This window comes from Moschus berezovskii, chromosome 23 (assembly GCF_049115385.1).
Source record: "Moschus berezovskii isolate FMDL1 chromosome 23, NW_MosBer_1.0, whole genome shotgun sequence".
In the NCBI taxonomy this organism is placed as follows: domain Eukaryota; kingdom Metazoa; phylum Chordata; class Mammalia; order Artiodactyla; family Moschidae; genus Moschus; species Moschus berezovskii.
In genome coordinates, this window is record NC_142482.1 from 36,719,230 (window position 1) to 36,734,033 (window position 14,804).

At 48.8% G+C, this 14,804-nt stretch overlaps 1 protein-coding gene across 2 annotated transcripts in view; it reads right to left on the minus strand.

The window, feature by feature from the left end:
* The window catches only part of TRAM2 (translocation associated membrane protein 2), a 71,365-nt gene that overhangs the window by 18,695 nt on the left and 37,866 nt on the right, over positions 1-14,804 (minus strand). The gene's annotated exons all lie outside the window — the stretch shown is intronic.

The window sequence follows — 14,804 nt, forward strand, 5'->3', positions numbered from 1 at the left end:
ATAAGTCTTGCAAAGCTCTGCTACTGCAATCACTCCCTCCACGGACAGAGGAGGCTCCTGCCTTCGGTCCAGTTGGCAGGCCTGAAGGAGTTCAGATCCCAGGCCTGGATCCCTGGTGCTCCGTGGCCCGCCCTCCCCCAGGCAGACACACTGGCCACCTCTCCAGCTGTGCTGCCTTCGCGCTGAGTCACACACACATGAGTCATCTCTCTTTGCTGGGATGCATTTACCAGAAGGTAGGCCAGGGTGAGTGAGTTTCAGGGTGGCCACAGAGCCAAGCAGAGCTGACTGGGTCACTCTGGGAGCCAACCCATGACCCCGCCGCCCTGGGCCAGGAGAATGCACTGGCGGGCGGTGGAGGGGCTGGGGAGGGGGCAGGAACTGTGAGATCAGACCAGCTTTCCTTCGTCCTCTCCCTCCCTGCTTCCACAAACACCCTACTCTGTGAGAGCCACTGGGCTGAGTGCTGAAACATGCAGACAAAAGACACTGCCTTAGCTTCGGAGAGCACAGACCAGTCAGGAGACTGACAAATCAGTGTACAAAGACCCACAGACAGGCAGACAGCCACGTGGTACCTAGAGGTAAACACAGCCACACAGGGAGCCAAGGCAGCTGAGGGAGAGTCCAGCTGGGGCGGGGGAGGTGGGGTAGCCTGTCAGGATAAATGGGATGATACAGAAACTCGAGAACAAGCAGGGGCAGGCGGGTGGGGGGCGGGAGGGGGCGGTGGAGCATCCTGGGCAGAGGAGCATCTGCTAAGGATGCAGGGAACACACTGCTGAGGGCAGCCAGGGTACCACATAAAAGGGTGGGGACATGATCCTGAAGGCAACGCGGAAACATCGAATTTCAAACTCAACAGGAAAACGCGGAAATTGGGTTTCAGACAGTTATCTCTGGCAGCAGTGCTGCATAAGCACTGGGCCTGGAGGCAGACGCCAGTGAGACAGGTAAGGAGCTAGGGGGACAGGAAGTAAAGTGGCAGCGGAACCAGGAAGGGAGGAGGGCCATCGGTGGCCGAGACCTGTCAGACAAGGTGACTGACCCGGGCAGGGGCTGAGACCTGGGAGGGGAGCTGGGACCCAGGACGGAGGAAGCACAGGAGGAAGGGAAGAGGTGGGCGTGTGGGTCAGCCTATGCTTCTGCCCTTCCATTTGCAAGGCCGGCATCACCCTTTCCCAGCCTTCGTAATGGAGGATCAACGGAGACTAGACGGCAGCATATTTTGAAACTATAATATATGCAAAGTCTCACCATCAAGACCAGCCTTATTAGGCAAAATGGGAAGCAACTGAAAAAGCATGGCCCCAGAGTAGCTGAATAACACATGTCAAGGACTTCCCTGGTGGCCCAGTGGTTAAGAATCTACCTTGCAATGCCGGGGACCCTGGTTCAATCACTGGTTGGGGAGGATCCCACATGTTGCAGAGCAACTAAGCCTGTGAGCCACAAATACTGAGCCAGTGCTCTAGAGCCTTCGAGTGGCAACTGCCAAGCCCTCAGACCGCAACGAAGAGCAACCCCTGACTGCCACAACTAGAGAAACCCAGGGCAGCCAAAATAAATAAGTCTTAAAAAAAAAAGTCAAGACTTTGGATTATCCATCTTAAAGCCTCTTCAAATTACGTCCATTCACCACCCCATTCACTATGCTTCCAAAGAGATGTGACCAGAGCCTTAAATCCTTCTTGAAACAAGAACGGATGCATGGACTAACACTCTTTCACTCCTTTGCTGATGAGAGCTCCATGCGTATTTGCTCACCCACCAATAAACCACATGCAGGGCTCCATGCTGGACACTGGGGCATGGCAGGGAATGAGGTGGGCACGGCCCTGCCCTCTTGCAGCTTAGCAGCTACACACCAAATTCTCTCTACCCAAAACCAGAGGCCAACAACGATGACAAAAACAAAACAAACAAATAAACCAACACACACAGCTAGACTGAAAAATGGGCAAAGACTTGCAAGCAACATGGAAGGACCTAGAGATGATCATACTAAGTGAAGTAAGTCAGACAAAGAAAGACAGACATCGTATGATGTTACTTATACGTGGAAGCCAAAATATGACACAAATGAACTTATCTATAAAACAGAAACAGACTCACAGACATGAGAACTTATGCTTACCGAAGGGGAAAGACGGGAGGGGAGACGGGTGTGCAGATAAAGCAGGAGTTTGGATGAGCAGATACAAACCACTATACACAAACTAGATAAACAAGGCCCTACTGCATAGCCCAGGGAACTATATTTAATACCCTGTAATAAGTCATAATGGAAAAGAAGCTTTTTTAATGGGCAAAGGAATAGACATTCCTCCAAAGAGGACATGCAAACAGTCAACCTGTACATAGAGAGATCCTCCCCATCACTGTCATGAGGGAAATGCAAATCAAAACCACAGTAAGGCACCACCTCAAACCCATTAGGATGGCCACAATTTAGAAGAAAAAAAAAAAAGAATACACGTTGGTGAGGGTGTGGATAAATTAGAACCATATTTGTGCATTGTTTTGAGAAATGTAAAATGAGGTAGTCACTATCAGAAATAGTATGATGATTCCTTAGAAAATTAAAAATAGAACTACCAGATGATCCAGCAATTCCACTTCTGGATACAGAAGAAAAAGAACTGGAAGCAGGATCTTGAGGAAATATCTGTAAACCCCATGTTTGCAACACACGTTACAAGAGCCAAAGGCACAAACAACCCAAGTGTCCATCCACAGATGAATGGAAGAACAAAATATATGGTCTATACGTACAACAGACCATGAACACTATTCAGCCTTAAAAAGGAAGGAAAACCTGTCACATGCTACACAGAACCTTGAGGGCCTCATGCTAAGTGAAATAAGTCAGTCACTAGAAGACAAATACTGCATGATTTCATTACCGGAGGGTCCCAGAGGAGAAAAATTCAGAGAGACAACAAGAATGGTGGTTGCCAGGGACTGGGGCTGGGGAGGGATGGGGGCCACTGTTTCATGGCTGCAGTTTCAGTTTTGCAGGATGAAGCGCTCTGGAGGTTGCACCAACAGTATGAGTACGCTTAATACTACTGATCTGGACACTCAGAAACGGGTAAGACACGTCTCATGATAGGCATATTTCACGATAAAAAAAACAGCGGCCAGGGGTGATGAGTGCTATGACCTGGGCAGGAAATGACAAGGGCCCTGGGGAGGAGGGGTCACTGAGGTGTGCCGGTCAGAGAGCGGGTCAGGGCAGAGCGTTCTGGGTAGAGGCGACCAGGGAAGATCCTGGTGGGCAGAGGACTGGGTGACCTGGAGAACAGAGGTGAGCAGGCCATGCCATGCCCTGCCCCCAACCCCTGACAGGTCGTGTCAGGACAAGCATCCAAAGGCAAGGGAAGGTTCTGGAGCACTGAGTCACAGACACCTTTTGTAAAGATCCCCCTTCCTGTCAGATGGAAGGGTTAAGTGAGCTGGAACAGGGCCGGGAGAGCGGTCCCACAGGAGGCCAGGGTGGGGTGGCAGCGTGATGTCTGAGAAGACAAATTCGGAGAGGCGTGGCCAATGGACTCACAAGGACCAGCTGGCGGGCTGTCCGTGCGGACCGATTCTCAGGTTCCCTCCGGAATCTGTCCTCTGGTAGCGGCCCTGGTTTCAGAATGCGGCAAGTTGTCTTATTTGGGCCTCGTCCCCATCCACGGGTAGGCAGAGTGGATGAAGCAGCAGGCCTCACAGGGTTGAGGGACAGGGCCATTTCTCAGGTCTCCCAGGGTCCCACAGCCCGGCCTGGCCCCCAAAGCCACCTCGGGTCAACAGGACCCCCTTCACGACCCCCGCCCTGACCCCACACTCTGACTGGTGACAAGCTGATCCCTGGACTTCTTTCTCCTACCGCAGAGCAAGGAGTGTCACACTCAAACGCTCACAAGCTGTGCTCTGATTCACGCACAGCATCTCCACTGCTCTCCCCTTATCCGCTACCCTCCTGCCCTTGATCAGAGCAGGAAAGGGGACTGGTTTGGCCCCTTCTGCTCAACATGGAGCTATGGAGGTCAGAAACCTGTGTTTTTCCAGGAGGTTATAAACAAATGGATTTTTTTTTCTTTTTGAATGTTTGGTTGCTAATGAGTTTTTAAAAAATCCTCTCTCTCCCCATGTTAGAGCTCTGACCCTTTAAGCAGCACCCCCACCTTGTATGAGTTCTCAAAAAAGAATGAACACTGTGCAGTGAGCTACTGTGATTTTTTTTAAAGTTTAGGTCCTTTTTTTAAAAAAAAAAAAACTTTTTATTTTGTATTGGGGTATAGCCAATAGGTCCCTTTTTAAAAGAGAAAAAAAAAACCTTTCTTGGCTTTACTGCATGGCATGTGGGACCTTACTTCCCCGACCAGGGAACTAACCCACACTTCTTACACTGGAAGTGCAGAGTCTTAGCCACTGGACCACCAGGGAAGTTTCTGAGCTGCTGTGATTTTTAAGACTATGTTTCGGCACATCTGAGCTCTTAGACCAGAGAGGTGACTCCAACCCAGAGTCACAGCAAAACGCCCGCAGAGACCAGGCGGGGAATGCAATGAGCAAAGTGATCCAGGTGTCTTGAGGTCCTTTCGACAGAGTCTGCTGCACTAACAGTCTTCAGTACCACAGAGGCTCCCCGCTGTTTCTCGTTAGCTGTAGGGCCCTCTTGGTCTGTCTTTCAAATTTCCACTTGCAGAGAGAAACAAGTTTAGGAAAAGAGTGACATCCCTTTTAACCTTACTAGAAGAAACACAACAATTCAGACTGGGATACGCGATGGCTGCTAGGCAGTCTCGGTGTTGGGGGGCACATTAGAGAGGAGTGGCGACTGTGGTGAAGTGCAGAGCGTCTGCCCCGAGGGCGTGAAGGAAGGAGGGGGAAGGCCACTGGAGGGGTGCGGCCCTGTATTTCAAAAGCAGAGAGAGAGAGATCCCTATGTGAAATCATCTGATCTTAAAATGCTGGTGACTAATTCCAAAATTGTAAAAACACTTTATGGGCCAATTACCAAACTGGCCAAAGAAAATACACATACAAGCCAGCTCTGACCACAGGCCACCGATTTACAATCCCCAGCCCAGATGCCTCCTGACACCTCCCAACACCCATATTCCAAGTCCTCTTCCTGCGCACCACGATGGAGGTCTATATCCCCCGGAGGGGTTAACCTCGCCCTGGAAGAAGCACCTTCAACAATGACCCTCCCTCTGTGAGTGACTCATCCTGTCTCCTGTCAAAAGTGGCACTCGCTTTCTCTCTGATCAGTTTAAAAGTGAAGGATAGGGAAGCCTGGTGCGCTGCAGCCCATGGGGTCACAAAGAGCTGGACACAACTTAGCAACCGAACAACAACAGTTTAAAAAGAGAATCAACGTGATCAGTAAGAGCCTGGCTGTCCTGACAACCTCGGGTGGAGCCGGCCCTTTTGGGAGCACCCTCTCACCTCCTGCTTTGTTTGCTTCCTATGACTAACAGACATTGTCCCGTTTCCCCTGGTGTCCCCTGGAAGCAGCTTCTCCCGCCTGCCTCCACAAGTCTCATCTTGTCTGGATACAGCTGTGCAGTGTCTGACCTCCTCCCAGGAACCTGAGCTGGCCAGTGGCCAGCTACGGCTGATGCCCCATCCACTCTTTACATCCCCTTAAAGTCCAGGCACTGCCAGCGAGGGTTCTGCCTTTGTCCCGAAACCTGGTGCTTCAAAGACCACCACTGTACAACCTGGATGCCTCTTTCGCTCCCAGCTTCCTTCCTCACCCTTGCAAACCTGGATTTATGAGTTACTTTCTGTTGGTTTCTGTGCTTGTGGCCAACTGTTTCCCCATTATTCTGAATCTTCGACACGATAAATAAATCCAGAACTCTGACATGAAGAAACACCAAAAGCAAAATCAAGACGCAAATGATGTCTGAGGGGAAAATATTTATAATTTGGATTAGAAACAAAGGTTGATCTAATGTATGAAGAGCTCCTAGAACTTGAGGATGAAAAGATAACAAACCCAACAGAAGAATGGGCAAAGGATTTGAACAGAGAATTCACAGAGGAAAAAAACACAGATGGCCCTTTTACATTTAAAAGGATGCTCAACCTCACTGAGAAGACAAACCAACTATAGACACAAGGAGATAGCATCCCACCCCTGCCAGACTGGCATAAATCCAAAGCTGGTCTCTCACTCTTGCTGAAACTACAGGAAACCAGGCTCTCACCCTGCAGTGGGATGCGAAATGGACCACCTCTTTGGAAAGGCCATTTGAAAATTTCCACTGAGATTATAAACCATCAGCCTTTGGATATGGCTATTCCACTTCCAGGAATCTGTTGCATAGCCATATCTGCCATGTTCAAAATGACACCTGCAAAAGGTTGTGCATGGTAGCATGGTTTTTAACAGTACCCTTACGAAAACAACCCAAGTAGTTTTCATCTCTGGGTGCCTGGGTAAACAGACCAGACTTACAACACTGGGGCTTAAAACACACAGTTGTAAGAGGTACCACAGCGCCAGCCTCCCCAGGGAGCCCAAGGGTGCATGCTGCTGCATGTCCACCCCAGGACCAGTGAGTCAGAAACTTGGACATGGCCCAGGAATCCATGCTTAACGTCACCAGGGGATCCCAACACACTGTCCATATAGACAATGGAGCCAGTTTAAAAAAATCAGGGAGAAATGAAGGGCGAGAACAGGACACGACAGCAGATAAGTGGTTGCTTTGGGAGGGGGTGTTCACCGGAGGGGTCCGAGGAAGCTAGGAGGGGCTGCCTCCTGAGCTGGAGGATGGGTGCAGGGCACACACAGACGTAAAAGTTCATCTCACTGTGCCCCTAAGTACGTGCATGCTTTACTGTTGTTCAAACCACCCAGCCTGTGGTACTTTATCATGGCAGCCTTAGCAAACTTAATACACACACACACTCTCTCTATCCCAGGCTGTTCAGACAATGAAAGAATCTTCAAAGTTACCATTTTAACTGCAGACTGCACAATTTGTTGCAATATATTTTTCTCCAGTTTCACTGGAGGTAGGAAGACAAGGATATTTTTATGATACAAAAATGTAGGAAAAAATGAGAGCGATAACAAAAATGAGAGAGGCATTAAAGAGAAGCTGCAAATAAAGTGTCGAGCCTCTGCGCAGTTTTCCTGGTGAACCGTTTCTTTCTATAAGGCTGTATAGCTCTGCCTGAGGCCTTCAAGAAAGAAATACCACAGGCACACACTCAGCCTTACTGTGGTTCACAAGTCTGAGGCCTGGGCAGAAATCGTGCAGTCCCTGAAGAGCGCCTACCAACGGGACAATGTGAACTGAGAGCCATAAGGAAAAAACGACTCAAGATCACACACCAAAAACACGTCCAAAATCTCAGCCTTGTTTTTAACTTGGCTAAAAATATCAGGTTCACTGTTTAATTAAGGACAAAAGAATTAAGCAAGCAAGAAAAAAAAAAAAAAAAAACAATCCTGGCTAGGTAAGAGAAGAAAAGATTTGCTCAGGAGAAATGGCCGTGTGGGGGAGGGGAGGCAGCTATTCAAAGATGCTCCGGCTTGGAGGCTTCAGGCTGGTTAACAATTAGCCACAGCAACTCAGCAGCTCCTGCTTAAACCTTAGGAGCTCCACGTGGCATAAATTCTATGGGCTATAACAGGGGGACTGGATAAAAATCAAGTCTAGGCAGGAAAGGGACACACTTCTGAGGGGCGGTTACCTGCTGCTGCTGCTGCTAAGTCACTTCAGTCGTGTCCGACTCTGTGTGACCCCATAGACGGAAGCCCACCAGGCTTCCCCGTCCCTGGGATTCTCCAGGCAAGAACACTGGAGTGGGTTGCCATTTCCTTCTCCAATGTGTGAAAGTGAAAAGTGAAAGTGAAGTTGCTCAGTCGTGTCCGACCCTTAGCGACCCCACGGACTGCAGCCTACCAGGCTCCTCCATCCATGGGATTTTCTAGGCAAGAGTACTGGAGTGGCTTTGACCAATGACTGTGTGCCCACTTTTCTGCACAACTGTTACACTTAAATAATATGTGCTATGATTTGAATGTTGGTGTCCCCCCACAGAGTGCACGTTGAACTCCCAACTCCCAAAGATGACGGTATTAGTGGGTGAAGCCTTTGGGAGGTGTTTAAACCATGAGGGTGCAGCCCTCATGAATGGAATTAGTGCCCTTATGAAAGAGGCTCCAGAGTGCTCCCTTGCCCCTCCCACCACGTGAGGACACAGCAGGAAGCCTGTGACCTGGGAGAGGGGCCTCACCCGACCAGACTGCACCCAGATCTCGGACTCCAGCCTCCAAGACTGGGAGAAGTAAATTTCTGTTGTTTATAAGCCACCTGGTCTGTATTTTGTTACAGCAGCCTGAACAGACTAAGAAAGTTTAATAACAAAAAAAAAAAAGATTATACCCAGGTCTGGCTATAAACTCCCACGCTTCTTCAGATGCCAACCAATACGGTGAGGGCAGTGAAGACATGGGTTTATTTTCATTTTCTCTTATTCATACAGACAGGACCTCAGGGCAAAAGGGGATCTTGGCAGCTGTTTGGCCAGAGGGACTAGGATGGAGCCAGCTCTCTGCCAGCCTCGCCGGGCCCCCTGGAGCCACACCCACCACCCTATTTGCATTCAGGGGTATGACAGCCCAGCACCCCCTCTGTCCTTACTGGTGTATCCTTAGGAACTTCCATCATCTCTCTTCCTTGTTGTAAAATGACAAGGCCACACTGTGAGTCTCAAGTCTCCTGCAGCTGGACAGACCACAGGTCCTGGTTGGGCAGCTTCCGCCTGTAATCAAGTCAGGTTTCCAGTTCTAGCGTCACTGTCGCCCACCTGTCTCTTCCCTCTTTGTCTCCCACAAGTTCATCCTACAAACAGGGGCTCAGTTTGGTATGTGACGCCAATCTCCTAAGTACATGATACAAGCACAGGGCTAACTCTTACCGGCCAGCAAGGGAACAAAACACACTCTGAGGCTTGGACAAAGGCTTTCAGCTGAATGAGGCTTTAAAACCATCTGTCTGAGGTTGTTTTGATGGGGCCGTGTGTCTCGCCCTGGGAGGGCTGTGAGAACAAGCGCCACACTGTGGTGCAGGGGAGGGACCCTGGGGGTCGCTGGGCTTTTCATCTCCAGCTGTTAAATGCTACGTGGCAGCTGGTGGTGATAAAACCACCGGAACCAACAGGGAATGGTCCCCCCGTCCTCCTTCCTCACTGCGAAGCCAGCCCTTCTCCGGAACAGGCCCTGCACACCCAGCCTTCTCTCTCCAGGTGCCAGGAACACCCAGGTGCCCTTGACTCCTGCAGCGTGGCAGCCCCGGCTCAAAACCAAGTCCACCCAACAATAGTAACCCCCGCCTCCACTCCTCAGACTAAAAACAGTTCTAGAAAAGCCAAAGTTGGACGAGAACAGAAAGATGCAAATGAGTTCCTGGATTTAGGGGGTTTCCCTCCCTGAACTTGGGGGCTGGGAGCACAGGGTCCTCTGAAAGCCTACTTAGCGGATTCCACCCAGAGCATGGGGAGCAGCACTTCAGATACCTGGGGGTCTCGTTACCACGATGGATCCAGGGCAGAAGTCTGGGGTGGGGCCTGGAGTCTGTGTTTCTAACCAATTCCCAGATGGTGCAGGTCTGTGACAATCTGGGGAGTGAGTGCCCCCAGGATCCCTGTCTTCAGAAGGCGCTGGGTGGAGACAGTGACCATCACCCTCAACTTGACAGATGGGGATGGAGACCCTGACACTGCCTGGTTTGCCCAAGACAGCAAACTCTTGGAACAACTCAAAAGAAGCTGGTACATTTCAGCCTGTGTGGGGTCCCCTGCTCTACATCAGAAGGGGCAATCAGGAAGCCACGAGTCTGTCTGTGGGGGGACTCAAGCCTCTGCTTTTTGCTGACCTTTTACAGTCTATATACGTCTGGCTATAATACCAGATACTCTGGGATATTTGAATCAGAAACACTATCTGATGGTTAAGACCAGAAACATGACATTTTATTCCTTGCCAGAGCTGGGTGTATGGTTGCAGATAAAATACATGATGGTCAGTTAAACTTGAATTCGAGATAAACAAACACTAGTTTTCTAGTATAATTATGCCCCATATATACTTTGAGATATACTTACACTGGGAAAAAAAAAGTACTGTTTCTCTGAAATGCCAGTTTAACAGATAGTCCTGGATTTTTATTTGCAAAGTCTGGCAACCCTAGCAGGTGGGAATGATGTGATAAAAACACTTCCTGCTTCATCACTGTTGACCTTAAAGAAAACCCCAGGGACACTGACATTGTCCCAGGATGCACAACTTCTGACTGCAAGGACTGTGCCACCTTCTCTTTCAGTTCATTTCTCTGAATGGAGCTTAATCTTCTTAGCTAGCTTAATAAAATACGACAGTCATGCATTTATTAGCCAGCATTATGAGTTGAATCAAACAAAACTCCTGTAAAGTCCAAACTGCCAGCACCTCAGAACATGAGCCCATTTGGAGTCAGAGTTATTGCAGATGTAAATAGTTGAGATGGGGCCATAATGGAGTAGAATGTGTTCTAATCTGACACGACTGACGTCCTCACAGAAAGAGAAACTGGACGCGCACACACAGACTGGCGTCCCGCTGGTCCAAGCCAGGGAGCACAGCCCTGCTGACACCCTCATCTTACACTTTTACAGTACCTTACATTTCTGTTGCTTAAGCCACTCAGCTTGTGGTATGTTGTCACCGCTGGCCTATAAACACATGCTGGGAGCTGGAAAGAAGACAGGAGAGGGAGGAAAGGAAACTGGGAAGAAACTCCTCAGCGTTCCCACCGGCTGTTTCCTGTAGAACCTGAACACCTCGGCCGAGGGAGGTTAGGGATTTAGAAGCAGCAGGCCAGTTATATGAAAACCGTCGCTGCTGTCCTAAAATACACATGTTAAACATTGATTTGAACAAGTTGTAAGCCACTGAAAGAAGAAACCTTACAAATAAGAACTGACCCTGGTTCTACAAATAGGACTCATCCTCAAGAAGCTGCAGGCTGGAAGAGATGTGAGCGGGAGGGGTTTTACGTGTTTTTTTATTTTGGCGGCCCATGGGTTTAGTTGACCCTGTTGCACGTGGAATCTTAGTTCCCCAACCAGGGATCAAACCCGAATCCCTGCCTTGGAAGGTGGATTCTTAACCAGTGGACCACCAGGGAAGTCCCAAAGCAGGGAGGGTGGTGGTGGTTTAGTCACTAAGTAGTGTCTTTCGACCCCATGGACTGTAGTCCGCCAGGCTCCTCTGTCCATGGGATTCTCCAGGCTAGAATACTGGAGTGGGTTGCCATTGGTGCGGGGTTTAAATCCACAGCTTCAAGGGGCCTCTGCCCTGGGTTGTGAACTGCTTCTTTGTGGTGAGAAGTTGGCCCTCCTCCGCAACTTACAAACCAACCACCACCACACTGGTCTGGTGATCAAGGGGCTCAAAGCAAAATTAAGCAGGCTGCTCTAACTGCACTGTCTCTCTGGGTGATGTGCCAGTCTTATTTTGAATAGCCCCAGTGGCAAGATTTAAACAAAAGCCAGGCTCTTCAGCAATACTTTATCTCCTCTTTCAGTACATCCCTCCACCTCTACCCAGGCCTTACTCTGGCCTGGATGGGGATTCCAGGACACAATTCAATAGCCCCACCTGAGAAAAATGCCAGACTTCACTGGCTCCAGACACACTGGCCTTGGTTCAGTTGCCTCACCTGGGGGCTTTGTGCATGCCAATCCGTGTCTGGAATGTTCCTTCTTCTGCCCATAACCCCTCCCCCACCCCTTCACATCAGCTGTTGCCCACAAGTTCAAACAGCAGTTTCCCAGAAACATCTGGTAATCACCCTTTGATGTTTCCTTATCGCACAACCTGTATGCTCCTTTCGCCACCCATATCACAACTGTAATTATTTATTATTTGCTATGCTGTATCTATTCCCTCCCTAATAAACGGTAAGTTCCATGAGTCAGAGATCAGACGTGTTTTATGAATTACTTTACAGTTCGGGCCTGGCACACGGCAGGCACACAAATATTTGTCTGGATTAATCAATTAACTAATTAGTTAAACAAATGAGGGCAGGATAGGAAGCGCCTCCTGCTCAGGAGCTCTGGGTTCGGCCCTGGAGCAGGAAGCCTCGCTTGTTACCCTTGCTGTGAAGAGGGACGCTTTTAGGATATCACTTGTCGCCTAATTTCTCCTGAAAAGTTTCAGACTGAAACAATCAATCCCCTGGTCATGATCTGGCTTTACAAACAGGCCCGTCCTACAATAAAGCCACGTCCCACTCACATGTGCTTCAACCACTGTGGTCCTCAGGACGGCACGTCCTCTCAGTAATGAACAAAGCAAGGCTGGGCTAGGATCTGGCAGGCAGCCCCTCTAAGTCGATTTTGGGCAGAAATGTAAAGAAAGTACAGGCCCCACCTCTGATAGGTGTGTATCTCTTTGTTGGATCTCTTTGACTTAGTTGCTAGGTTGTGTCCAACTGTTGTTAAATCGTGTTGGACTCGTTGCAACCCCATGGACTGTAGCCCACCAAGCTCCTCTGTCCATGGAATTTTCCAGGCAAGAATACTGGCGTGGGTTGCCATTTCCCTCCCCAGGGGATCTTCTCAAACCAAGAATCGAACCTGTGTCTTCTGCATTACAGACGGATTCTTTACCACTGCATGAGCAGGGAAGCCCCTGGATATCTCTTTACAAATGAATAAACTGGCATTCTGACATTTTTTAAAAGCCTATGCATTTGGGCTTCCCTCATAGCTCAGTTGGTAAAGAATCCACCTGCAATGCAGGAGACCCTGGTTCGATTGGGATAGGCTACCCACTCCTGTGTTCTCAGGTTTCCCTTGTAGCTCAGCGGGTAAAGAATCCGTCTGCAATGTGGGAGACCTGGGTTCAATCCCTGGGTTGGGAAGATCCCCTGGAGAAGGGAAAGGCTACCCATTCCAGTATTCTGGCCTGGAGAATTCCAGGGACAATACAGTCCATGGGCTCACAAAGAGTCAGACACAATTGAGTGACTCTCAAAGGAAAAAAAAAAAAAAGCATTTGATGCTATCTATAAAAAACATGATTTAAGGGTCGTAAGAATTATATGCCTGAGGGTATTTGGGCAATACATATATAAAACCTTTATAATGTACATACTACTTGGCCCAGAAATTCCAGTAATAGGAATTCATCCAGAAAAAAAATCATGAATGCAGGAAGTCACAAGAATGTTTACTGTAGCACTATAAAAACTGGAAACAAATATCCAACAATGTATGACTCACTACATAACTGTGGTAATCCTTATTAATAAGTTTTCTGTAGTTTTTGCAAATGCCTAATTGAATGGAAGAATAATGAATGACATAGGGAAAAGGTTCATCATATGCTAAGAGCAGAAAAGTGGGTTATATGAATCAAGATTACAAAATGCTAACTGTAGTCTTCGGGGGGTAGAGTCATGTATTATTTTTATCTTATGTTTACCTGTATTTTATAAGTTTCCTGTGAGAGTCATAAATGCACTCCGGAAAACATTTAAAACTAAATTGTAACCAATCACACACAAAAAAATACTATACAACTCTACTTATAGGAGGCCCTGCTGCTGCTGCTAAGTCACTTCAGTCGTGTCCGACTCTGTGCGACCCCATAGACGGAAGCCCACCAGGCTCCCCCGTCCCTGGGATTCTCCAGGCAAGAACACCGGAGTGGGTTGCCATTCCCTTCTCCAATGTGTGAAAGTGGAAAGTGAAAGTGAAGTCGCTCAGTCGTGTCCGACCCTTAGCGACCCTACGGACTGCAGCCTACCAGGCTCCTCCATCCATGGGATTTTCTAGGCAAGAGTTCTGGAGTGGCTTGCCATTGCCTTCTCCATAGGAGGCCCTAGAAGACTCAAATTTATAGCGACAGAACGTAGAGTGGTAGTGGGCAGGGGAGAATGGTGAGTCCTTTAAAAGCTACAGAGTTCAGTTTTGCAAGATGAAACAGTCTTAGAGATGGATGGATGGTAATGACGGAACTTCATACCATGAACTGGTACACTTTAAAATAACTAAGATGGTCAACGATATGTGCATTTTACCCCAATTTTTTAAAAAACCAACATATGTTAAATGCATAAATCATAAGTATAATTGGGTCCAGAGTTGTCCTAGTTATTACGATTTTCAAGAGACATAGGCCGAATTTGACCCTGGATCACATGGCAAGGAGCAAGGTGGTCTGTGTGCATACCAGGCTGGGATGTGCTTTGGGATGAGCTGGCCGTGCCATTTCCTGTCTCTTCCGTCATGAGTATGGTGTTTTCTCCCTCTCCAACCAGCTCTGATTCTAGATGAAGGGCTGAGTAAGCTGTCCCCAGGGTGTGACTTCCCCTAAAGCCTAGCTACAGGGACCGCAGGGGTAGGCGAGTCTGGGAGAGACGCCAGCCATGTCCTGCAGAGGCCAAGGTTTAAGAGGTTTGCCCCCAGTGCCCTTCGGTAGCCTCTGGTGGAGCCAGGCCAAGAAAGGAATCTTACCTCCAAGTCCAGACAACTCACCTCCTCACTGCAGGATGAGGAGGAGGGACTGGATTCAGGAAGAACATTTCCCCCTTTATTCACCAGGAGGGCCCCAGAGATGCCCACTCGCTTCCTGGAGGTAGACCTCAGATCCCCAAGCCTGCAGAGCCCTGACTGAGCAATGCACATGGCCCACACCTTTTCAGCAACAGGAAGTTGGATGCTGAGTCTAGATATCCAAAATGATCATACATGGCACAAGAAAAGGAAGTTTTCCAAGAACTTTGGGGTTAACA